Here is a 26,101-nt window from a genome sequence, read left to right on the forward strand (position 1 = left end):
CTAGCTGAGCCTTTGGGGACAATTCTGTCCAACACTTCACTGCTAATAGAGGGTGCCATTTTGTTCTACATTCATGCAAGGTCACTCTGCATCCAGGACATATTGCATGCAAGTGAAGACTTGAAAAATTACCTTAAATCTTCCCTGAACCCATGGTGTAGCCTTTTTAACTGTGCATTTGTAACCCACACACCTAGTGTGGTTATTGAGCAATGCAAGTGGTACCTAGACTACAGCAACAGTTAAGATCAAGAGACCTCTACAGCATGGGCTAGAAGCCAGCTGGTTTTTAGCTCAGAGGGTAGAGGCTCCTCTACTCAGTTCCTGAGGTCCCAGGTTCAAATCCACCTGATGGCGGTTACACATTCACTGACAAATTTGTTCAAAGAGGCAGTAGCATGGGCCTGAATCTGATCCAAAATGTGTTTCACTAATACTTGTTCACTTTAAATCTATAACTTCTCTTCCCCTCCTGGGTCCCAGTACCAGGAAATCTCCTGCAAACAAATTCCCCATGTCACTTGATTTTTTTCAGATTCTGTGGGCGTTATACCAACATAACACTGGTTTGCAAGAGAAGGGAATAACATTGTTGAAGTCTAATAAGGTACAGTGATGTACAACTGATGCCACAGAGTGGGGGCTCTTTTTCACTAGCTGTAGTTGTGGAGGCTCCAAAACAAGTTTACATCCCATCAGGCTTCTTATTCACAAACATGATGGGGACAGAAGATGGGAGGAACCTGTATTGGAAGGAGACGACACTTCATCCATTTTCCTGACTGTATTTAGACTAATCCGTAATCTCTCAAGTGAGAGGAGGGGAAAGCAGGCATTCTGTATGTGCTGGAGCTAGCCTATGGAACAAAGAGTTGGACCTTTGCCTCACTTAAATGAATGCCCAGGTCACCACAGGCAGAAATTGTTGATGCTTTGTGCAGAAAGAGTCTGACTCCCGAGTAAACATAATATACTTGATAGTCCAGCCATGCTCAAATAGCAATAACCAAATGCAACTTTGCAACTACCACCTCATCTCCAGCCTCCCTTTCCTGGGCAAGATCCCCAAGCAGGTGATTTCAGACTAACTCTGGGAACACCAGCCTCTTACAACATCTTAGATTCTTTTTAGTCTGGCTTCAGACCACGATCTGGCATAGAATCAACACCATGACAATGATGGATGATTTCCTCACAGCTTTGTACAAAGATCAAATGTCCTTGTAGGTGCTGTTAAACTTTCTGGCAGCCTTCAGTACTACTGATCATCATGAAGCACTGCCTGCAGGACCTAGTATTAATGGATGGAATGGTATTACGTTGGTTTAGCTCCTTCCTATAAGTTAGGACCCAGAGGGAAGTGATATGCAGAGGTGCTTATTCAATGGAAACCCCTCTCAAGAGAACAGATATACTGGGTCAGACCAATTCATATAGCCCAGCTGTCTGGTATTATTATGGTGCCCTATTGATTATCCTTATTCTACCAAGTTTCTGTGATGCCTATTATATTAATATTTTCATTTTAATGCTAGGCACTTTTAATATATAGGCCTTTAGCGTTTAGATAACATTTTGTCAATATTCTGTTGCTTGCGTTGTGTTAAAATCAAGTAAGACTTTTTCCATGTGACTAACTCCTACCTATGCTTTACCAATGTTTTCCTATCCTCTTTACCAGGATAAAGACTTCCTCTTTTAATAATTTCATCCCCATTGGATGTCTCCCCCCAACACATGGCCTCAGTACAATATTTGGTTCCCTCCTCTCTACTTTTCAACCTACTATAGGCTTCTTTCGGAAGAAGCTTTTCTGGATGAGCTCTTTCAAAAGAACTTTTTCCGAAAGAGTGTGTCTACACAGCAAAAGCACATCAAAAAAGTGATCTGCTTTTTCAAAAGATAGCGTCCATACTGAATGGATGCACTCTCACATTTAGGTTGTGATTATTACGGATGGAGTGGCCACCAGGGCATCTGTGCTTTTTCCTCTTCTTTTGAAAGAACTTCCTCTTCCCTGTCCACATACACCTTTTTCCGAAGGAGTTCTTTTGGAAAAAGGCTTCTTCCTTGTAGAAAGAGGTTTACCAGTGTCAGAAAAACTCCTCTGTACTTTCAATTTTTTTTTGAAAGAACACGATTGCAATGTGGATTTAAGTGATTTTTTTAGGAAAAACAGCCATTTTTCCAAAAAAAAACCCCTTTGCAGTATAGACATATCCTATGTTGTTGGAGAAGATCATGAGACAGTATGAACTTGCATGGAACAGCTATGGTATCCGCAAGACACCCAGTGTTACATCTCCTCCTCTAGTGTGGCCATTGTTGTCTGTTAGCTGACCTTGGGTCTAAAGTAAATAAGAATCTAGATGAACAAATAGGTGACTTAAGATTAAAATAAAAAAAAAAACAGGTCAGACCGAAATGATTCTGATAACAAGAGGAAGCCATCGAAGGGAAAGGCAAAATTGTCATCTCATCTGATGCAGAAGCACTTGCCCTCTCATAATCACCATGTTGCATTCATGATTAAGTTTTCCATGATACATTACTATAATGAATTCCCAAAAGCAGCAGTGCCAGAAATGCTTTATTTTTCAGTTGCTTGGTCAACTGATGGTATCTTTGACACTCGCATAGGGACCTGACCAAAGTGATCCATTCTGAGAACTAAAGTTTGGATTTCCACAATGTACTTGAATCCACCCTAACCGAGAAGAAACAATGTGTGGGGATTTAGGAGTTAAATACTCAAATCCTCAACAGATAATTAATTGAGCTCTGATTCAAAGACAGACCACTGGCAGAGTGGAGACATAGCTGATGGGATAACTGGGTGTAAGTATTCCCAGCATTCAGTTCTATATCAGCAAACAGAAAGGAATGACTCAGAGCCTGAAGGAAGGCTGTTGCTGCTATACCCTTCCTCAGAAATAAGCAAGAAAGCGGGCTGCTGATTGTAAATTTAAACACAGTGGTGGTTGGGAAGACAATGATAGCCAGCCACAGATGGTTCAGAATACAATTGATCATCCATTGAGCAGCCTGAAGGAGTACATCACACCCGTATTCTACCCTACTCCAAATTGCTAGGCCAATCCCAGGTATAGATCTTACAACAACAGAAAGCTGAAAGTGCAGTTCATTCTGAAATGACTTTCTAACAGAATTGCGGGGGTCCATTATATTGTTTCTCTCTCACTCTACATTTAAATAATCTCGGTTTCCAAGGGAAAAAAGATACCTTTTTCTAACTGCCAGCCCTGCAGCATCCCTGTGGGATGGGAATGTCAAGCTAGATTTGTCCTTCTCATGTATCATCATCAGAATTAGAGATGTTGAGTAGAGCTGGTGGAAGTTTTCTAAAGGACCATTTCTGCACCTGAAAATGTTGAGTCAAAGGTGACATTTCCCAGAAACGTGTCAATTTTAAGGACATTTCATTCTGAAAAGAAAACAGAATTTAGAGATTTTGATTTCCAGTCCCCCCCCCCCCCAATCAAATCACTGTTCTGACTTTTTACATAATCTATATAATTTTTAAAAAGTTAAAATCGGGATAAGACATTTTGATATCAAAATTAAACATTTTAGCTGACCAAAAAAATTCATTTTTTCAGGGGTTTTTTTCGTGAAATTTTGATTGGGAAGGGGGTGGGAGGCTTCCATTTCAGAATGGAAAATGTGTCAATCACAAACTATTCCACAAAATGGAAATAATATAGTTCCCGCCCACTTCTATTCTGCAAGTACATCATATGCTAAGTGACTCTTGCTCAAAACCAATGTTTTCACATTTGTCCATAATTACACCTTTACGTGCTAATGGGGTTCCTCAGGGTTAACCCAGATCATCGTCTGAAAACAGCGGTGTTGCACATCTGTAAGTGAAAGCATCATTTCAAATGCAGCATCTTTTTTTCACTGCACTGATCTTCATCATCATTGCCTTCGCCCTCATCATTATTCACTCATCCTTTGCCTCCAGTAACAAAAGGGCTGGGTATAATATTTAAAAGAACAAGAGCTTGGGTAAGTCCTCCCCTCCCCCATCTTCTTTCTCCATCCCCACTCCCAGCTCTTGCTGTAAATATCATTTGAAAAGCAAATTACCTAAAAACCCAACAACATTCAGAGGCAGAGTCACATTCACAGCTCTGTTAAGCATCTTTAAATGCTTTAAACAGTCTTCCTTTAGAACATTATTAGCAGACACGTTATGCAAGGCTGAAGCTTACAGAAATACCAATCGAGTGCTGGCGAGATTGGCTACAAGCATGTTTCATTCCATTATTAGGAACAATGAAAAATCTCTCTTGCTCTCCTCCCTCATAGGCTCCCTCTGCCCCACTGAGCTACAATATCTGAAGGAAAAGAAAAAGCCATCTAAATCTAAAAATCTAATCTAAAAAGAGATTGGCCTGCTTATCCAGCATAATAAAGGCAGTTTCAGTGTGCAGTGAAGCTGAGACAGTGTTACACTGTTGGCAATGAGAACATTATTTCACAGGTATATGTTAAAGTACAAAGGTAGATTAACCAAAATCCCCTGAATGTTAACATCTTTCTGGAAAGAGTTCTTATGTGGGCACATAAACATGGTTACACATACATGGTCAGCATATACAGACAGCTCTGTGTGTGTGTGTGTGTGTGTAGACACGAGGAGAGACAATTGTGTGTGTCTTTCACACACACACACACACACGCACGCACACACAAATGTCTTGCCTCATTTTTCTCTTATACTCATGATCCCAAGTGCACATATCCCAAGTGCACATATGTGCTCGGGAACATGGCATGTCATGAACCCACAGCCTGGAATACACATGCATGAATATTACATGTTGGAAAAGGATCCCTTCCTCTGCTGCTAGTTTAATACAATATTAATTTTGGATAAACTGCCTCAAAATTGAGAAGGAAAATGCTACACACTAAAATACTCTCTCTTCATTGTTTCTTCAGGACTGTACAGAAATAAAGGCCCCACAGAATAACACTGGAAATAATTCTTTTTGATACCCTGGAGGGTGTTTAATGAAGAATTATTAAAACCAACCGGCTAAGTTTCCTGGAGTGAACTTCAACTCCCTTTGACTTGTGAATCTCTCATCTAGCTCAGAAGATTCTTCTAATGTTGATAATTACACTGATGGCTGGCCGGAGAAAATAGGCCACAGAAATAAGCTGAGTGTGATTCTGTTAATTGCTCCACTAGTCAACTAGCCTGGCCTTTTGTTCATGCCTTAGAACCCTTTCATGAAACGAGCAGATTATTTCTAATGCATATTAGATGGGATGAACTCATCTCGGCACAAAAAGCAGGCATTAATATATGGCATGTACATTTTTAACAGAAAATCAAGAGCGCCTCACTTCCTGACCTGTCACTAAATATTCTGTTTAATTTTGCTAGTGGTGAATTCTAGCATCTTAGCATGCTGCTAACAGACAAGCAGCAAAACAATTTATTGGTTTACTGCTTTTGATTTTAGGCTAGTTGCAGCTGCACCATGTCAAACAAAAATGATTACAAACATGGCACTATGCAAATCAGACAACTATTTTTTTTAAAGTAAATATTTCACATGCATGTCCTGTTCTAGGCTTCTGAGAACTAACAGATAAAACACAAGAAATTTTAACTCTGAGGTCAGGGTTGAAGTCATATGTAAAATATGAACTGTTGGCTTAAGCCAACGAGTCATGCTTGAGTACAAATACCATACAATTCCCTGAGCTAGAGGGGAGTGAGTGAGCACGTGAGCTGACTTACCTGTCAGTGTTTGGGATATTGACTTGAAAATTCCTCACCTGTTACTCAGGGGCAAAGACATGCACTTTGTGAATCATTATTAATGGCAATACAAAGACCAAAGGCCCAAATCCACAAACGCATTTATGTTAACTCCCATTGGGATCTTTTCTGGATCTGGGACAGACTATCCACACTCTGGTGTGGTATAAGGCTAAATAAATATGTCTGCAATCATCTATCAACAAATACTGTTTTCTGCCAACAACACAAAATAGAGGAACAGCATCCCCATATAAAAACATTAGGAGTAGTCTCTTTCCTTTGGGGGCCTGCGGTAGATCAGCTTCCCCAGAAGTTCTCCTCCTTCCTCTTTGCTGGATAATAAAATAAAGCCTCCTTAGATGGGAGAACATGAAGGAAGTGGAGCTAGTGCTGGTCTAGGAGCTGTACGTGTCTTTCCCGCTTGAGGTCCATGCTAGGAGTCCTCTATCTGCCCTCTTTCTTCTGCTGCAAGATAGCCTGTACTGTGTATTCCTCCCTCAAAGGAGCATTCCCTGTATGCTGAGTGCTTGGGTAGCCACCCAGGAGAGATTCAAATATGACCCAGTTGATTAGCAGTGCGCCCACTGTGCCCACAACTGGCAGCTTGTGTTTCTATTGGTGGGTCACATCTGTATATACCTCAGTGCGCATCACAATACTTACTCTACACAAAGATGGAAAAAGTTAGAGAACACTGGAGGCAGAGGGCTGTAATCCTTCCAACTGCTGTTCCGCCATAGGGAAAGGGAGAGCCTACCACTCCCTAGTCAAAATACAGGGTAAAGGGAATGGCATGGTCAGTTTTACTCCTCTTCCACTCCATCCCCAGGATCTCCACAGTGGGATGTGTGGTTGAATCAGCTGTGGAAAGGGTGGTTGAGAGCCCAAAAGTTATGCCCTTACATAGCTTCACATGGATATACATTTATTTCTTCATCTTCATTCTTTCCTCCTTGCACGTCCTCTCACATCCCACAAGGTATCAGCTCACTTCATTATTTTGTGGTAGTATATATTTAAATTACAGTAACATTTAAACACCAGGGCTAGATCACCCAATAGGCAGACTAAGCATGTGCTTAGGGCACCAGCAAAGCAGGGGCACAAAAAAAAAAAAAAAAAAAAAAGATTTTACGGTATAGTATTGGTTTTATTTTGAATTACATGGGGGGCGGGGAGGGACACCATAAGCTTTTCAGTGCTTAGGGCCTCTAAAGGTCTTAATCCGGCCCTGCTAAATACCCTGTTGGGTTGGAACTCCACTGTGGTGTACACAGAGAAGAAAGACACGCTTTTTCCTCAAAAGCACTTTACAAGCATTCTCTCCCAATACAACATGCAACCACACAAATTGGTGCTCTCATTTAAGTTAGCCACTAGTTGTATCAGAGTTTGATCACAGGAAGACAAACTTGTCCACAGCTTTCAAATAAAGATGTAAGTAAAATAGTCATCTTCTTATTATAGTTATCACAACACATTAAATTGCAGGTACCAGCAATAACTCCACTGCACACCTAGTAAAATAAAATGATAGATTTTTTTTCATACTCCATTACATTTATTTTTCATTTCTTTTCACTGTTGCGTGTATAGGGCAGTTTTGATGGGATGCCGAGGAAGAGAAGTGACCGGAAATAGCATATGCAATAAACTTTACACAACTTATTTCTCTCTGTAAATCTCTTTTCCTCATTATGTTTAATTTCATCCCACAGAAATATTCCAGGATCCTTTCCCCTTGCCTGTTTCCTCACTGTTTAATTTCATTCTTGAAAGTTCTTCAACTGCATCTCACCTGAGAAAGTCCTTCAATAGCACTTAAGGGATAAATGGTGTGTCTCACTTCAGCATTGATTCTCTAATTTTATATCAATTATCAAGTCTTTTAGAGACACTCAAAACATTTCTGTTCAAAGCACATTGTAAGATGACAATTCTTAATATCTCTGAAGTTGCATTTTGTTCATGAAGCAAAGTTAGAGTACTCATTATAGGTCAAACTGTGGTAATCTTACGTTGGTAAGCCCTTCTTTATGCCATTAGTCCCAGTTTTAGTGGCATTACTCATGCGAGTTAAGTGCTTACTGCTCACATGAACATTCTTGATCCAATGCTTTTTCTAGTGTGGTGTTAAACTCAACTTCTCTGACCTACCATGACCATACACACTTGTTTCCTTTAGCTTGGCATGCTTTTCAAGTGAATTCAGCACATTTCTTTTCAGCACATCACAAGCAGAATGAAAAGGGATCAATTCACTTCCAAAGCTGTGGGTCTCTCAAAAATAATAAATCTGCCACGAGACAAGATAGGAATGCTAATGGCTTGAGTTGTTCTATGAAGCCAGGGACCTTGGACTAGAATATGGGTAGAGCTGGACTGAAACAGAGCAGAACAGGCTTGCTGAGAATATGACAATCTAATGCATTTCTTGGGCAGTCTTTTCTACAGGGATTGCATTTGTCCTTATTTATAAAAATATTTAATTTTATGAAAATGAAGTCAATGTATTTAAATATTGATATCCCTAAAAATCAGAAAACTTTGAACATTAACAATTAAATAGGTTCACTTTGGTTAATGGCACTTTGTTAGCAAGTATTTATTATGCTATCATGTAATTAATGTTTTTAATGGTAAATTATCTACTAGATTCTCAACTGACAAACCGTTACAGTTGTACCATGATTTACACCAGCTGAAGTCTCATTTAGGTTGTTTTACAAAGTTACTATAAGATGATCAATATTAATGGCTTTGGCCTGAAGAGAAAAGAGTTTTGCAAGCTACCTTAAAAACATAAGGTTCTAATTTCTCTAAGGGGTTCAAAATCATTATTTAAATTGAATTTTCTATCCCTGGTCTAATTAATTTATATTCCATTTTAGACAATTTTGCTTTTCAAAACTCGTAATAAGTGATGTTTAAAATGTTTCCCTACATCTTCTTTGCTCTGAGAAGAGTATTAAAAGTGTCGGCAGATGAAATGTTATGTAACTTAATGGGAACACTAAGCTAGATTCAAAGTGGGGGCAATGAAGACAGATTTCTAATTTGTAGAATGTTAACAATCACAGGGTATTTTTATTCTCTATTTGCAAAGAAAAAAACTAAGATTACACTCCTGTTTTGTCAATCTATGTGAAAGCTTGCAGATTTGAATAGCAATTACTACTCATTTTCTACTGTCCAAATATAGGCTCCAACAAGGCTAAGAATGCAAAGTGTGAGTCTATTAATTTCAACAGAGTCGGGATCTCACCTCATCTTTTCAAAGTGCAGAGGTGAGGATTGAGGACCAGTCCACAGAGAGGTCAGGAAGTTTTAGGTCAAAAACTTTATTTTTCCTTCCTTTCCAAATGCAGATTTGGGTTGACCAAAATATTCTGCAAATTTGTGAAGTTGATTTCACTGAGAAGCTTTCCAAATAATACATTTTGACATTTTCATTCAAAAATGGCTTTTTGGTTTGACTAAAGGAAATGTTTTGCTCAGATTGAAAGGAATTTTTATTATTTCACTTTTTCAGTTTGCTGAACTTTTTGAAACATCTTCATTTTGAATCAACCGATTTTGTTTTTCCTGCCTTGGCCATTCGAGGCAAAAAATGTATTCATTCAGCTCCGTCCACAACGGCCTATGAGCTGAGGGAGAATGGCCTACAGTGGCCCTCAGTTTGACCATGAACAGGGGCACTGTGCTGCTCTGGGAGAATCAAGCTGTAGCAATGAATCCATATGTTCCACAGATCCTTTGGCCCAGCTACCTGCATGTGGATTTGCAGGGATTTGTTGCTGTTTTGGGGGGAGGAGTGGGAGCAGAAAGGTGGGTACTCCAGGCTCTATCTACTCCGCCCACTCAGTGCTCCTGATGGGAAGGAAGGTCCATGCACAGGGGCTTGCCCCACTTGACCTGCCTGGTGACCCTACTCCCCAGCAGAAAGATAAGAGGAAGCTGCCCCTGTGCACCAACCTGTTTCCCTGTCAGGAGTGCTGGAGGAGGGGGGGGGAGAGGAAGAGAGAAGAGAAGCCTCCATGCCCTGACCACATTTCCTGGCAGGAGTCCCCATATTCTGACCCAGCTCCTCAAGAGGAGTGCTGGGTGAGGGCAGGGTGGGATAGGGCCAAGTGGGAGGGTGGGGAGCGTCTGCAAGGAGAAGGGCAGAGGAGAGGCCCCTACTTGATCCATCCCAAGACCCCACAAACCTCTCCTCCACCTCTTCCCGTAGACACTTGCTGTGATGAAGCCTGCCTGCATATGTGGCCTTGTCCTTTTGTACAAGGCTGTAACTCCATTAGAAGCAGCTGTTGCCAAAAAGGTACTCAGAGGATAGAGGGAGGACAGAGAGATGTGTGCCTTTACCTGTCCATTGAGTAAGGGCACACAGTGCCTTCAAAAGCAAACAGGTTTCTGCCCTACCAGGCCTTGCAAAAATTCTTTGCAAATCAAAATATAGCTTTGAGCAGAGGACCAGAATTGAAACTTACGGGCCCAACCTGGAGCCTTTCACTTATTGAAATTCTGCCCAAGTAAGGACTTCAGAAATAGGTAACAAGAGCTGATACTAGAGTGTGCCTGGCATTAGCTCACTGGTTTGTACTAAGCTATTTGTCTTAGCAGCCAAACAAATTTTACATTCGTACTTGATATTTGTCTATAGTTAATAAGAAGGAAGGAGCTTATGTAGTTATTTAAAGCCCCTGCAAATCATTTTTCTAATTTTCCAAAAATAGGATTGATATTTAAAGAGCGACTCACTTGCACTAAACCTGAGTAAATTTTCAAAATGATTCTTCACAGTAAAGCCTGAGGAGGGATAGAATACCACAGATCAAGATCCATGATGTAAACACTAACATAACTAGGCCAACAACAACCAGGATATAAATTCCAATACAACCAACTCAATTACCAGATTATAAAATCTGCTACACCTCATTTGAGCCTCAGCATGCACATTTTACCACACTCCATCTAAAGTCCAGGATGCATGGTCTATGGTCTTTTTCTTTCAAGCTAATTATCTTGCCCCCCCCCTTCATTTACAAACCTCTCCTGTTTTCTAAATTGAGCTGGTGTTGCTTTTATAATTTTACCGTCCGTGTTTCATTTTCTCCTTCCCTCTCTTCCCATGCCATGCTTCCCTCCCTCCCCCATCTCATCACCTGTTACTGTTCCCGCTCCTATTTCTCTCTCCCTCTCAGTGAGGTGTGTGCCCCTGGCAAATGCTCCCATTTTTTCCCCCACACTCTTCAGCTCAAGAGAAATGGAACCCCTCAGTCTACTCTTCTTCCTAGCACCCTGCTTGCTGTTCCTCATGGCAAGTGAGTCAAGAGAAGTATGGTGAAAGGGAGGCAAGGTTACATGATTGCTTGGCAGTCTCAAGAACACTCTGCAAAAGCTTCAGCAGTCTGACTTCCTTGATATTCAAATGCTTCCTTTCAACTGGGGTTGTTGTCAAGGCTGTTCCTCACTCTGGCACTTCGAGTGCAGAAGGTGGGGGCCTGCAAGAGACCTTAAAATACCTTTCCCCTAAACACTTCTGCTTAAAAAACTCCTCCCAGGCAGGGTCACCGATTCCCTGATCTTGGGTGGTACACTGCCACTCCCCAGGAAATATACTTGTGAATTTCTTCCTGTGGGACTACTCGAAGCTCTTTAACCCTCCCTCAGGAGAGAGCTTGAAAACAAATTGTAAACTCTTAATAGCTGACCTCCAGTCTCAGGCATGTGCACTCTCTTCGCATTGGCTCTCCCGGCTCTGTATATCCAATGTTTTGGGTTTAATCCTTTACAGGCAATTTAGTTTCTGAATGCTGAGATATCTAGAAAAGAAGAGCACCCCTCCCATTCATCACTGTTCAAAAAGGCTTAAATTAGGGTTCCAACGAACCCATCGGAATTCTTTTCTAGCATGGGATTAAAGAATATGGTGGGCAGGAATTTACAAATAAAAATCAAAGCAATGTCATCTTTTATGTTAATTGCACTTTATAAATTTTTCTTCAAATTCCTATTCCTCTCAATATAAGACAGTTTCCAACCAAATGGTTAGTGGAGTTTTTTTTTTTTAAGAAGGTAAATTCAGCACACCTATATCTAGAACTTTAATAGGCAGGAGGCAAAGTTACATTTTCACCGTAATTGTTACTGAGCTGTGGAAAAGTCATGGCCAAAGGGATGTCCAGAGGTCCTCAGAAAGTTGTGTCTCAGGTTTTATTAAGTTTGATAATTGCTGTGAGACTAATTTCAAGCTATACTGCTACACCTGAAGTTGTACCCAACTCTGATGACAGCAGCATTAATGTTGGGTCTGAAATGGCAATAAATGGTAATATGGAATTATATATTACATATGCACTATGCATTTGTAATATATGCAATAAAAGGATGTCTAGACAAATGCCATAAGGATAATTTATTGGTTCACTTATCACTCACTGCACGTGCCCAGCACACCATCTCAACTAAAACAGATAATACTGCTGTTCACAAGTAGCTGTAGTAGTAGGTGAGTCAAAAGGAACTTCTTTTTGGTAAAAACTATTGAGTGCCAGATGTAGCTTTTCCCTGCTGGAAGCAAGATGCTCTACACAGCTCAACTATAGCTGGGCAAAATTTTGCAGCCCAAACTTTTTGCACTGGGGATAAAAAAAATGCAGATTTTGGATCAAGAAGCATTTCAAGAAATATCAATGCTCAGAATTATTTCAGCAGAAAAAAATCTAAAACAATTTTTAAAATCCACTTTTCATTCCAAAATGAACATTTTCAATTTATCAATTCAGAATGGACTTTTCAGTTCAAAAGTTTTATTTACTTTTAATTTTTTTAAAAGTAAAAGAAAAAATGAAAATGAAACTTTTGAACATGGTTCAGGGTTGAATAAAAGGTGTGTTTTGATCTGAAAATACAAGGAAATATTTTGTTAAATTATTTTTTTTTCAACTTCTTAAGGTCACAAAACTAAATTTAAAGTGTTTGGGGTTCACCTGAAACAAGTTTTATTTTTTGTTTGGTCACCAAACTGAAAAAAAAATCAGTTATTTATGAAGGTCTAATCTCAACTAAAACTGTGAAGTGAAATTGCTACACTGACTTGTACTTTGTGTAACTCCACTAACTGGCGTATGAGAGATGCAGAATTTGGCTGTAGAGTTCAATTATGCATCAGTTATCAGCCATCATTCTAAACAGCAACTATTTCCATTTAAGCAAAATACAGTCAAGATTTATCAACTATTACTACAGTAAAGAATCTGAAAGGTCCTCCCCCCCCCCCCCGCAAAAGACTTTCTTGTTTCTTCTCATAAGCAACTGATACTGGCCACTGACACGTGGTACATGGTGGTGTCTTATCTGTTGCTATTCTTAAGTATGATTCAGATCGTACTTTGTGATAACTAGAAACTGTCCCATGATTTCAGATACTGGAAGGCAATAAGAATTAATTTAATCTAACCCAGTGTTGTGGTTTGAGAACCCAACACAACTGAAATTTGGAGAAAACTGAATTTTTGTTTTAAGTTTTACAGCACTTTATTATTTTTGTACTTTTTACACCCAAAAATTTCATCGCCTGCCCAGCTACAATTCAGTTGCTTAAACATATGTGTGGCAATGGTAGAAAAAAATGTGTGTCTGAAAACTGTAAGTACTGGCGGTACTTATATATTTTTTAAAGGGGTACTTTATTAAAAAAAAGGTTGAGAAACACTGATGTAACCAATGCAAGCTCAGAGAAGTAACTATGTTAGTTATATCCACTGGCTGTACCTTTAAATTGCCTTTGTAATTCTGACATTTCTTGGTGTTGTGTATCCTCTGGATGTTGCAAAAACATCTTGTAGTGTGGAATGAGACTGCTCTGTTTCATACACTTCAGGGGGCTTAGTTTGAGAACAGATTTTATCCCACAGCATTGCTCATTATCTGCACTCAAAGCCAATGGGTTGATTTCCCTCTTCCTTTCAATTAGGCTTCCATATCTTGGGAAAGGCACAATACTGACATAAGTTAACTTTTAAGTTATCTTTTCAATATATCAAAAAGATGGGCTAGATTATTGATGCTCAGTCTGAAAAAGCTACAGAGCCACTCAGGTCACCAAAAAGAATCAAAGCTGGCCATAAAATACCCCTGAAGTGAAATCCTGAAAACGGACTGCAATGTTTGAAGCATGAAGCTATGTTAGATAAACACAACTATGGTGTCTTGATTCAACAGCATAATGGAAACATTGCAACACAATGGCATGAAGACATTGTGCTGAGATTAACGGGGTCTGAGTGATTCAGTATCACTTCACTATCTCCTCCCCCCTCATGTGCATGTGTGGGTTTTTTCCCTTCTATTTGCATTACAGTATTTTGAGTCACCAGGCAAGTATAAGTCATAACAAAAGTTCATAAAAAGTTCCACACTAACTCCTATGCCAATTAGAAATTTCTAACCATCACTATTACAGCGTAGTATGTAAAATTACACAAAAGGGAAGAGTAAGTGCTCTGATACCACACTACATAAAAAATTGAAATTACTCAGCAAAGTCTATTGACAACTATTAGCAGTGATGGTTTGAGAAAATGTAACCCATTACATTTTTAAATGTAACCCATAGTCCTTAACCCATACATTTGTAAATGTCTCTCTCTCTCTCTCCTCCTTTCCTTCCTCCCCTCTCCCCTAAAGGCCCTTCTGTTACCAATAATTCCTTCCTCTGACCCTGTCTTTCCAAATCTATGAACATGTTCAAGCAGTTCTGGTAAGCTTTGCTCATCAGACAATGGTCTTAAATACTTACATGATTTAAATCACCTCTGAGCCAGGAAAGCCTTGGAACATGGTAGACAGTCAACTAGAATTATAATTTATAATGAAAGAGGTGCCAGGGCTCAAGCAATGTTTTCCTTTGAATGTTAGTGACTGAGGCAGCAAGCCCAGAAGTGCTGGGACTAAGAAACTCGCAAAACTAGGGGTATCAGGGCTCAGCATTGGTAAACCCTGGTGCAAATTAAGTGCTAGTGACAGAACAGCAGAAACTACTAAACCTCCTGGAATCCAATCATTGTTAAGCAAAGATTGGTTCTTAGATGCAGAAAAAGATCTGGTCTTGAGGACCAAAAATGAGGTGAAAGACAGGCACTAGTGTAACGGTATGGAGCCAGTGTAAGTGACCAGAGCTGATTGTACACAGAGGGAGAATGGGAGATGAGCAGGGGTGTCTGGAGAAAAATGGAAAAAGGAACTTAAGCTGGAACAAGAATGGGACATGGAGAAAGGAACTTAAGTTTCAGATACACTTTTTGGAGCATGGCCAAACAGAACCTTTGCAGTTGACCGTGCTCCAACCAATGTTACATTTGTGTTTTTTGTAGCAATGAAAGAATAATTAAAATAGACTGTAAGTATGGGCACCATCCCAAATGTTTTTATTTGACCTATAAAGTGCTTACCATCTTTTTGGGCACTGGTTAAATAAAATAATTACAATTCCTGTGACACAATAGTCAGACTATTTTTTCTACATATTCACCGCATTTCTTGTCAACTGCCGATCACAAAAACCAAAAGCTGAATGATTAGATAATTTAATAGCATATAAAAAAGTGAATGGAAATTTTGCATGTGCATGTTTACTTACATATTTTAAGAACATAAATCACATTTAATTTTTGCTGTTTCTTCCTTTCTTTTGAAAGGACCATATCTGATATTGTTCCATCTAGCATTAAAGATGTCTCTTTACTCCTGTGTGGAAACTTACAAGTGTCATTCTGCCAAAATAAAGCGTAATTTTATTTTACACCATTCAAAGCTATCTTCCTCCAAGAGCTGAGGAGGGAAACACAGGAAATTATTTTAAAACACAGATGAAATACATATTTATACTTCACAGCGCTTGCGAACAGTTGATTTACTGCCTAGGAAAAAATATATTAACAGCTACAGTTTGCTTCATTATGTGTGTAATAAAGTGGCTAATGTTCTTTTCCTCCCTTTTGCAGCAATGGGAAATGAAGATTTGCATTCTGGGTAGAACTTTCTCTTGGGGAAGCAAGAGCGGCCTAGACTGACAATCCCTAAACCCCAAACCTTGTTAAATGTAGTTTCTGTCCTGAGGACCTAATGCACTGATTGCTTCCCTAGTAGGAGTCTCATTGCTTGCTCCATTCAGGCCTATTACTGAAGGTCTAATTACATCTATTATGCTGTTCAGTTTCACAGAAGGTTATTGAAGGGTGGGAGGAGGAAATCCCCCCCCAAAAGAGTAGGAGGGGAAAAAACCCACAGCCTCCGCTATTGAAAAGTGAACTGATGACCGAACCAAAGTACTTTGTGAGATTATATCTAAACCACAGAGTGTGTTACTGTAACAAGACAAAATGGAGATGGTTCCAATTTTGTATTATTGCCCAGGCAACAGGGAACCAATTACTCTGTCAAAATCTGAGATGCTGAAGCTTAAAAGCTTCACAAGGCCTCAGCTCAACCAAACATACTTTAGCCAGGAGAAAAAGGGGAGGGAGGGGGTAGATTCAGAGAAAGGGGCAAGTGAAGCATTTTTGACTATGTTGTAAAGCTTCATTTACATTCCAAGCTTCTCAGCCCTCTTTTTCTCTATAATGCAAGTATCACAAACCATGCTATGCTTCTGTGTAGCCTAGATTAAGACTGTTATCATGGTCTAATAGAGCTCAGACTGGGCGGAGGGGACAGGAGGGGAAAAGAGACTCATTATTTTTAGATGGCTTCACTTTTCCCATAGGGCTCCTATAGATCCTACTTAGCAGCAACTCATTCCAGCACTGATTAAGTGGGAAATATACAGAATCTCAAAAGGTCAAACCTATAATCAGCTGCCCTTAGGGGTTGACATGGAAAACTTCTTAATTCAAGTTGGATTTATTGCAATCTTATAACAATGTGCAGCAGGTGATTTAACACACTGGGGGGAGGGGGAGAGGGAAGAGGAAATATACTGGCCCTCCTAACAGAAACTCCTGACAGACTCTATTTTATGGCAACCCATCTTACTTTGAACTTGTCAAGATTAGTAAATATTTCCAGTGTTTACTTTGTTTTGACATGTTGTTAGCTTGTTCTCCCGTTGCTCTGTGTTGCTTCTGTGTATAATGAATCAGGCTATAAATTCAACTGAAGGTGATTATTGGCTGAAATTGTGTATTAATGTAAAATACGTATTGTATTTATTTCCATATATGACTGTACTTAAAGACACTCATCCATTACTCTGCATACTTTCAATGTTATCTTAAAAAAACACAACAGGACAAGTAATCCAGCAATCCCAAATCCTAGAAAAACACTATCCACCACAGCATAATAGAAGGGACTTTCCCCACAAACATGAGTTTCCCCAAAAAAATGCAAGTCATATCAAGGTCCAAAAGTGCCATTCAGACCCATAAGACCAGCTCTATTTTTAGCTAAGGGCAACTTGATTGAATTGGGATTTTGTATTTGTATTTGTGATATGCAGTAGAATATGAACATGTTGAAAAGGCTGGGGATTGGGGGGAGGAAATGAGGATAACCCATTCTGCATATACTAGGGTCACTTGAATGAAAAAAGCATCTTGGTTTGAAAAGACAAACTTTCTGGAAGTGAGAGATAGAGGTGAAGATCCATGTGAAATACAGTACATTGCAAACTAGGGCAGGGACTATCCGGGCATGTCTGCACTAGGAAATTATTTTGAAATTAGTTATTTTGGGAGTTATTTTTAAATGATTCCCAGAATAACTATTTCAAAATAGTGCATCCACAATACAGGGAAGCCTCGAAAATAGCCCATGCAGGCTCCCGGAAGGTGGACATGCTACCTCAACCTAGAGGCCCAGGGCTCAGAATGACTCTGGAGAGTAGTTATTTCGAAATAGCAACAGCAGAGCATCCACACTACTGCTATTTCAAAATAAGCATTATTCCTCATGGAAAGCAGGAGTTATTTTGAAATAACCAACCCCTTATTTAAAAATAATGGGCTTGATAGTGTGGATGCGCCGCTTGTTACTTGAAATAAGTGTAGGCCAGGGCTATAACTAGAATTCTGTATGTAACGCACTCAGGTATGCTCATGATATTTGTTACATATATTTGTATTTAAAAATTTCATTCTGAAAGTTCTTCTGCTCCTGCTGCATGGTCTTCACCAGCTACCATTCTTCATAGCATCACAATTTGTCACTGTCAAAATTATCATGATGTCATAAAGTATAAGGAATAAGCAACCTGGGAAAAAGATTGAGTATAAAATAAAGATCTCATTTTAGCCTAATTTCTCTTCTAAAAATAAGGATGAAAGGACATAACAGAAAATCAAGACATGGAAGTAATAAACATATTCTCAGTATACCGTGTCTCCAAGTTTTCTGTACAGCATCAGCTACTTTTTAACAATTGTATACTTTGTGCAGTTTGTTCAGTAGAGCTGAAATTTATCACTATGCTCTATACCAGAGTAAACTATCATGAAACCATCCATGTCAGTGTAACCATGATCATTTACACCTGCAGTCTGAGATACTCTACAGGCCTGTACAGTTTCAAAGAGGTTTTCTACATGTTGGTAATCCATTTTTTAACTACAGGCAGTCCCCGGGTTACGTACAAGATAGGGACTGTAGGTTTGTTCTTAAGTTGAATCTGTATGTAAGTCGGAACTGGCGTCCAGATTCAGACACTGCTGAAACTGACCGCCAGATCTGACTTACATACAGAATCAACTTAAGAACCACAGGCGTCCTCAAGTCAGCTGCTGCTGAAACTGATCAGCAGCTGATTCCAGGAAGCCCGGGGCAGAGCAACTCTGCCTGGGGCTTCCTGTAGTCAGCGCTGGTCAGTTTCAGCAGAAGCTGACTTGGGGACGCCTGGGGCAGAGCAGCTGGGGTGCTGCTAGGTTGCTCCAGTAGCGCCGCTCCTGGGTGCTACTGGACCAACCTAGCAGCACCCCATCTGCTCTGCCCCAGGCGTCCTGATTCAGCCGCTGCTGAAACTGACCAGCAGCAGCTGAATCAGGACCTGGGGCAGAGCAGCTGGGGTGCTGCCGGGTTGGTCCAGTAGTGCCCAGAGCGGGCGCTGCAGGACCAATCGGCAGCGCCCCAGCTGCTCTGCCCCAGAGTCCAAAACAAAAGCCTGGTCTGCTGGGGGGGGAACACACTAGCTGCCCCCCCCTCCCCAGCAGACCAGGGACACGGGGAGCAGAGCCTCTGAGGCTTTGCTCTGGCAAAGCCTCAGAGGCGAGGGACCCCCCCCGGCTGCGGCTTCAGTCCGGGAGCCTGTGGACTGCTGGGGACGGTCCCCAGCAGACCACAGGCACCCAGACTGAAGCGGCAGCAGCGGCGGTTCCCCGCGCCTCTGAGGCTTTGCTCTGGCAAAGCCTCAGAGGCGCGGGAACCCGCCCGGTGCCCCTGGTCTGCTGGAGACGGTCTCCAGCAGACCAAGGGCACCAGAGCAGCTTACCAACGGGGCTTTCTCGCCCCGACTTCCTGGGTGAGAAAGCCCCGTTCGTAAGTGCGGATCCGACGTAAGTCGGATCCGCGTAAGTCGGGGACTGCCTGTATTTAGTCTTTGAGATGCTACTTACTAGACTGTTGTTTTTTTTTAAAGTTTTTCCTGTTACAGACTCACTCTGCTATCCCTCTGAAGCTTATCAACTCTCTGTCTTTTTTTCTTCCTCCCCTTCAATTTTTTTCCTTCTCCCCTCTCCCCCCCTCCCTTTTTCCCTTATTTATTCTTGGATCTGGACTTCCAACACCCCAGTCATCTGAAGAAGTGGGTTGTGCCCATGAAAGCTTATACCACCATCCAAGTTTTGTTAAAGTGCTACTAAGACTATTTGCTGTTTAAGTTTTTCCTGTATTTAGAGTGTTTGATCATGTAGTTCTGTATTGTTTTCATGTGGACCTAGAGATGAATTTGTCAATCCTGCTCAAACCTGTTATATGCTGACCTTGTCAAAGACCACCTGTGAGTCCTATTCTGAGCCTTTTGCTCAAGTGCTTTGGGATTGAGGCCAGCGCCCTGGAGACTGCTCTTCAGATTACATTTGAAGTGCTTATATGGGCAACTCTTCTTTCTTTTGCTGTGACTCAGGTTCCCATACAAGAACTGTTTTGGGAAATGGTGTTTTTCTATTCTGATGACGTCTGGTTCCCCCAGTTGTGCTCTCAGTAGCATTTCTTCCATACTTATTGGATTTACTCTCTAAGATCTTAATATTGGTCACACTGTCTTCCCAGCAAATAATCGTTATTGAGTAGAGGGAGTGCATGTGAAATTGCTCAAGCTGTTTCATGTAACACTAATAGAGTGTCCATGTTAGACTCAGATGTTAGAACCACTTGCATTATACCTCTTCAATTTTGTATTGGTTAAAGACTTTTGTTCAGAGTCAGCAAAGGATCTGGCCAGCTTTGCCCATTCTGGAGGAAATTATCTTATTCAGGGAACCATCACTTGCGATGGTACTGCCCAAATACTTGAAATGATCCACGTTTTTCAACTGTGTGAAAAATGAGATAGGGAAAGAGGGCTCTATGCACACACAAGCTAATGGCATACCAAAATCTTAATGTGAAAACAAGAAACATCTGAGTGAAAATGAGATGCCTTCAAACGAAGGACAGACAACACTATTGAAACAAAAGGGAAAATATGGGAGAAAATGCCATAACTGTAATCAAACTGAATTTGATTAAGGGTATAGTAAACTTGGCATAAGACCAAGATTGTGATAATAAAACCACCTGTCATATTGAAGTATGTAGCAGTTTAGGCTGTGTCTACATTGGACACCTTATCACGGCACAGTTGTACTGCTACAGCTGCACAATTGTACCTGAGTTGTCACTCTATGCCAGTGGGACAGAGAGTTCTCCTATAGTTAAACCACCTCCAATGAACAGTGGTAGCTATGTCTGCAGGAAAGCTTCTCCCACTGATAGTGATTTCGACACAGGTGCTTCTGTCAGAAGTCACTTACATTGGCCAGTGGCATATTCTCTCAGACTCCTGACTGACAAAAGTTTTTCACTACAAAAAAGTACTATTGTAGAGTTCGCCTTAGGGTAGATCTTAAGAGTTCAGGGGGTATTAAAGCTTGCTCTACCACATTTTCACTCCAAAACCTCTTTCTAGCACCCATGCAATATAATATGTCTTTACTCTAAATGAGAATTTGGCCCAAGATTCAAGGTACAGTTTGGTCATATAAGCAGTGGATCTTTTGGCTCCTGATTCCCCTTCACACTGAAACACAGTTACACTACTCTGGCCATATAAAGGGACTTTAAAATGAGCATCAACATAATGACAGAGTTATAGTTTAATACAAGTTACATTTACACCCACTTTAAGTCAATTTATACTATTTTAATGTAAATGAAATTTTGGTCCTTAAGATAAAGCTATAAAAGATGCCAATCGCCAAACTTTTTGAAGCCTGGTAAACTTGAATCATTCTCTCCCATTCTCTAACTGAAATGAACTTTCTTAAATGATAATTTCTTTAGCTCACCCTGATCCATAGAGGTCTTCACAGAGATTATACACAGAAAAGGTCTCTGAGGCACTGCCAGTACGTGCCTTAATCACGTAAAGAGCAACAGATGAAGAGTAATCTGAATCTTTTCACACATTTCAAATATCTGAAATGCTTTAGCCATGTCCAGCTATTGATTTGCATTTCAAAGAGCTGGCAATGTCTGCTCCTGAAAGCAGCCAACGACTTCAGCAAATTCCAGCTGAACTCCATTCCTGGGGCAGCATCCATAGATGCCAGCAGCAGTCAAAATAAAGCACACATGGCTGTTATTTTCAGTTTCATCGCTGAAGTAGAAGCTAAGTGTATGAAGCACCTTCAGAGAAGCAACACATCATGAGACACATGTTGATACATACCAATCACCTAGTAGTATAGCAATGGTCACAAAAGGCTGACACTGTTCAAAGAAGGGAGTCTAGGACATAAATGGTCACATTTGAATTCACAGGATGTAGATGAGTTACATGGAACAGTAGCCAAAAGAAAGAAAAAATAAAAACAAAGAAATGTAGAATTGTGTTGTTGCGTATAAGGAAGGTGACTTTGTTATCACTCTTACCTAATTAATATAAATCTCATACAAAGTATGACATGTAAGGTATCAATGGAAAAAGTATAGTTTGCTGAGTGTGGTTAACTTGTTTTTATGCATGTGCAGGGCGTTCCATCTATAAGTGGCCCTGCATACATCTGTTCCACACTAAAGTCATTTATAGGAACTGATGAGTTAGAAGTCCTCCCATTACCCACTCTTATGTTGTGGAAAAAAAATGTGCAAATGAAAGTCAGACGCAGGAAAAAAATTTGCTATAAGACCAAGTTTTTTGGAACGTATCTTGGACTTATAGCGAGGACAGCCTGTCATATCTTTATATTTGAAGTTAAAAATATTGGTTTACATGTGTTTTATTCCTAGGTAACAACCTCCAGATAGATTTAGATCAGGGCTAGTCAGCTGTGTGTTGATGACCCACTAAAGACACACAATTCTTACACTGGGCCACGGAAGAAACTCATCGTGCCCAATACATCTTCCTGGATACCTCAGACAGCAAGAAGCTAATGACTGTACCGGTCATTCAGCAAAACATGTAGTGGCATGTCATGTGATACGCTCATGGATTCTATCTTGGGCTGGTAATTTTCCATAAACAGGGTCTGTGAGCTTGGTTTGACAGAGTAAATTTCCATTCAGAGTCAAGTATAAAAGACACTTGAGACACCTCCATTTTGCCTCTTTCCTGCTCCAACTTCTCTGACTGTGGTTTTACAACTAAAAAGAGTATCTTCAGCTATGGACTGAGGCCCTTCAATCTTTTGGAAGCAATCAGGGAGTTTTTTTGCAAGCCAGCAGTTTATTCCATCACAGATACAAAAATAATAGAATTACTTTGAATCATTTGTATGTGAGTGATCTATTAAGAAGTCTTTTCTTTATTAATAAAATCTTTAGTTAGTTTACCAAGGATTGGCTGACAGCATGATATTTGGGTAAGATGCGAGATACATACTGACTTGTGAGTAAAGCCTCTGGGATTAGTGGAACCTCACATGTCAGGAATTGGATTTTTGGTAACCGTTCGTTATATTAGACTAGGAATTTAAGTGACTAGGCGACTGATAAGCAAAAGCTTATTGGATAGTGAACTAGTCCCTCAACTAGTCACTTCCCTCTGCCTTGCTGCCTCTATCAGAGGCAGTAAGGGGAGGGGAAGGAGGAAGCCAGCTAAAAATCAGCTGATTCCCAGCTTGAGCCCAGTCCCAGATGCTGCGCCTCTGCTTTTTAAATGTATTAGAGCCTGCCGACTCTTAATACGTTAAAAATCAGAAATGCAGCCGGAGGGAGGACGGGGGAAGGAGAGGAGGACCTGGTGTGAGCCAGGACAGCTGATTCCTGATTTGCAGCAGTTCCCCCACTGTGCTCCAGTCTTTTAAATGTATTAAGAGCCTACCAGCAAACCAGTTCTTAATACATTTAAAAGGCAGAGCTGCAGAGGGGTTAGCTCCTGGGGCCGGGAGCAAACCCCACTGTGGCTCCCTTCTTTACGACTATTCAATGGAAAATCCATTGCCTAGTCGATTAGTTGAATAAACGAAATTCAACAACCCTATATTAGACTTGTTTGTTTGGATCGAAGCCAAGAGCTGGAATACCCAAAGGGGACTGTATTTGGCTTTTTGTTATTCAGAGTGGTACACAAGGTCTTTTGTTACAAGTTTGGCAAATCTAATTGTAGAATAAGCCATTAGTTTGGAAGAGGAAGGGACCATCTGCTCTGAGTGTGATACTCTCAGTGTGATGTATGCCAGGAGCATGGTCCCACTCCGATCCCTCCGCTGTGTACCTCAAAAGCTAAGGTGAGGGGATGGAATGAAGGCACCTGCTTCTTTGTAACCTTCTGCCAGGTGCCAAGGGAAGCAATAACACCTGGGTTCAAGCTGTCTAGGGGTCCATTTCTAAAATAAAAAGAATTATGGCTCAAGGCCATATTCCTATTTTTGCCTCTGAAAAATAAAAATGCAACTTGTCTGGTTAGTTTTGCAGGTGGCTCTTGCCCTTCTTAGGCACTCAGAGTTCCTTGGGAACATGGCACCACAAGCACCTTTTATTTAGGGAATGGGGGGAAAAACCATTACAAACATACACACACAAAAAACCCACCTGAGTCATTGTATCATGAGTGCGCCAGCCCAACAGTTCCAATATTAAATTGTTCAATTCATTGAGACCCAGAACAGTGAAGAAAACAATATCCACACCCACAGGTGCAGAGTCAGTCATAGTCAAGGAACTTCAGAGGATGAGTCTCTTCAGCCTGTCTGTTCTACTCTATACAGGACTTCACTGCCACGTCACACTTGGATGTGCAGCTGCCTGACCAGTTTCATGACAAACATGTCCAGCAGTGCTATTGCTCTGATCATACCTTGTCATGAAGTCATTTCTGTACCATCACTACCACATACCATTATACTAACCCTGTACAGTCCTCCAGAATCATTCCACAGAGGGCTCAGAACCTTCCAGTGGGGAACCGAGATCAAAATAGACAAGAATCCTTGCTACCTACCTGGAATAGAATGCCTCAGACAGAGCCCTCTATTTTCTCCTTAAATCCCATGTAAGAGTGAATCCTGTACCCAAACCAGAGTCCCCTGCCTCTAAAATCAAGGGGGACTCACAGGGCCGTCCTTAGGATTTATGGTGCCCTACGTGAGATTATTAAACTGGTGCCCCTATGCCTGATTTACTCTTCCACCCCCTACTCCCTCCCCTTCCCAGAGACCCCAGCAGCCAATCCCCTCCCTCAGACTGTGCTGCAGGCAACGCATTCAGCTCTCTCTAGGACCCAGCCCTGCTGTTACATGCTCCACTGCTTTCTGCCCTAGGCGTGCGCAGCACATTTCATTACGGTGTGCACCCAAAGAAGTTTTTTAAATGTACTTTGACCCTCATTAGCCACACCTCTGGAGGCAACACTCTCAGGGCAAAATGGACACATGACCAAAAGTAATAGGTGTTGTGACCGCCCCCTCTCCCCAAGGACTTTTCCCACCATCCTCCTATCAATAGGAATTAGATTGGCCCCCACCAAACCCCGCTCATGCAACTATCCTGCAATTGCATTAACCCAATGTGTGTGACATTAACTCAGGGGCGGAGAGGCTGGGGGAGAGGGGGAAGAGTTCCCTCCAAGAGTTTCCTCCCATGAGCAAAACGAATGTTGTGTTGTACACCAGTACTGAGTTCATGTGGCTTGTTTGGATGTGCCACTGTGGCACCCAAGTGATTAATAAATATCATATAAACCTCTACCCTTTCCCTCTGCTGCCATGTCTCCTCCCCTCCCTCATCTGCTCCCCTGGTGTCTGCTGCCCCCCCAACCCCTCACCCTCCTCGGCTGTCCTGACTCCTGCCCTTCTCACTGCCCTCAGTCTTCCTGAGATCTGCCCCCCTCCATCAGCCCTTCTCTCCCCCCTGTGGCCACTCCTCCAGTAGCTCCACTCTGATCATGTGAGCTGCCCCTCCTCATCCCCTCTCCTAACACCTTCCTCTAAACACCTGCCCTGCCTCTCTCCTCTGGTGCTGGCCCCTCCCTTGCAGATGTCTGCCCTTCTGCTTCATCCCAGAATCCCCTGGCACATTCAACTTCCCTTACCCCTGCACCCTCCTGGTGCCTCCCCTTCCCTTACTGCCCCTGTCCCCGCCCCCTTTTTCCCTGATGTCCACTCCCTCACCACCCTCTGCCCCCGTTCCCTTCACTCCCCTCTGTGCCCTCACACATGATTTGCTCCATCCCCACCCCTTCTTTCAAGCCTTCTCCCAGCACCTCCCCCACTCCAGCCCCCAATGCCCTTCCCTTCTCCTCTCCTCTCCCAGCATCACCCTGTCCCCCCTCCCACTGACACCTCCCTTTCTGCCCTTTTCCTTATTGTCTCCATATGCCTCCCTCGGCATTAGTCTCTCCTCCATCCCTCCCTTGGTGCCTTCCCCTTTCTTCTCCTCCTGACCTGCCCCCCTCCCATCAGCACAAGCCCTCTCACTCCTCGCCCTTGCCCTTCTGCCTTCCCGTTTGCAGGGCTGGAGTCTGCTGCAATTGGGCCCCAGAAGTCCCCGCAGCCCAGGCTCCAGACCATGTGCTGGTACTGGAGCCAGAGCTGGGCCACTCGGCGCTCGCAGCCCTGCCCCATCACAACACGGCCGGTCCCACCCTAGCGAGGC

Source organism: Pelodiscus sinensis, chromosome 6 (genome assembly GCF_049634645.1).
Source record: "Pelodiscus sinensis isolate JC-2024 chromosome 6, ASM4963464v1, whole genome shotgun sequence".
In the NCBI taxonomy this organism is placed as follows: Eukaryota; Metazoa; Chordata; order Testudines; family Trionychidae; genus Pelodiscus; species Pelodiscus sinensis.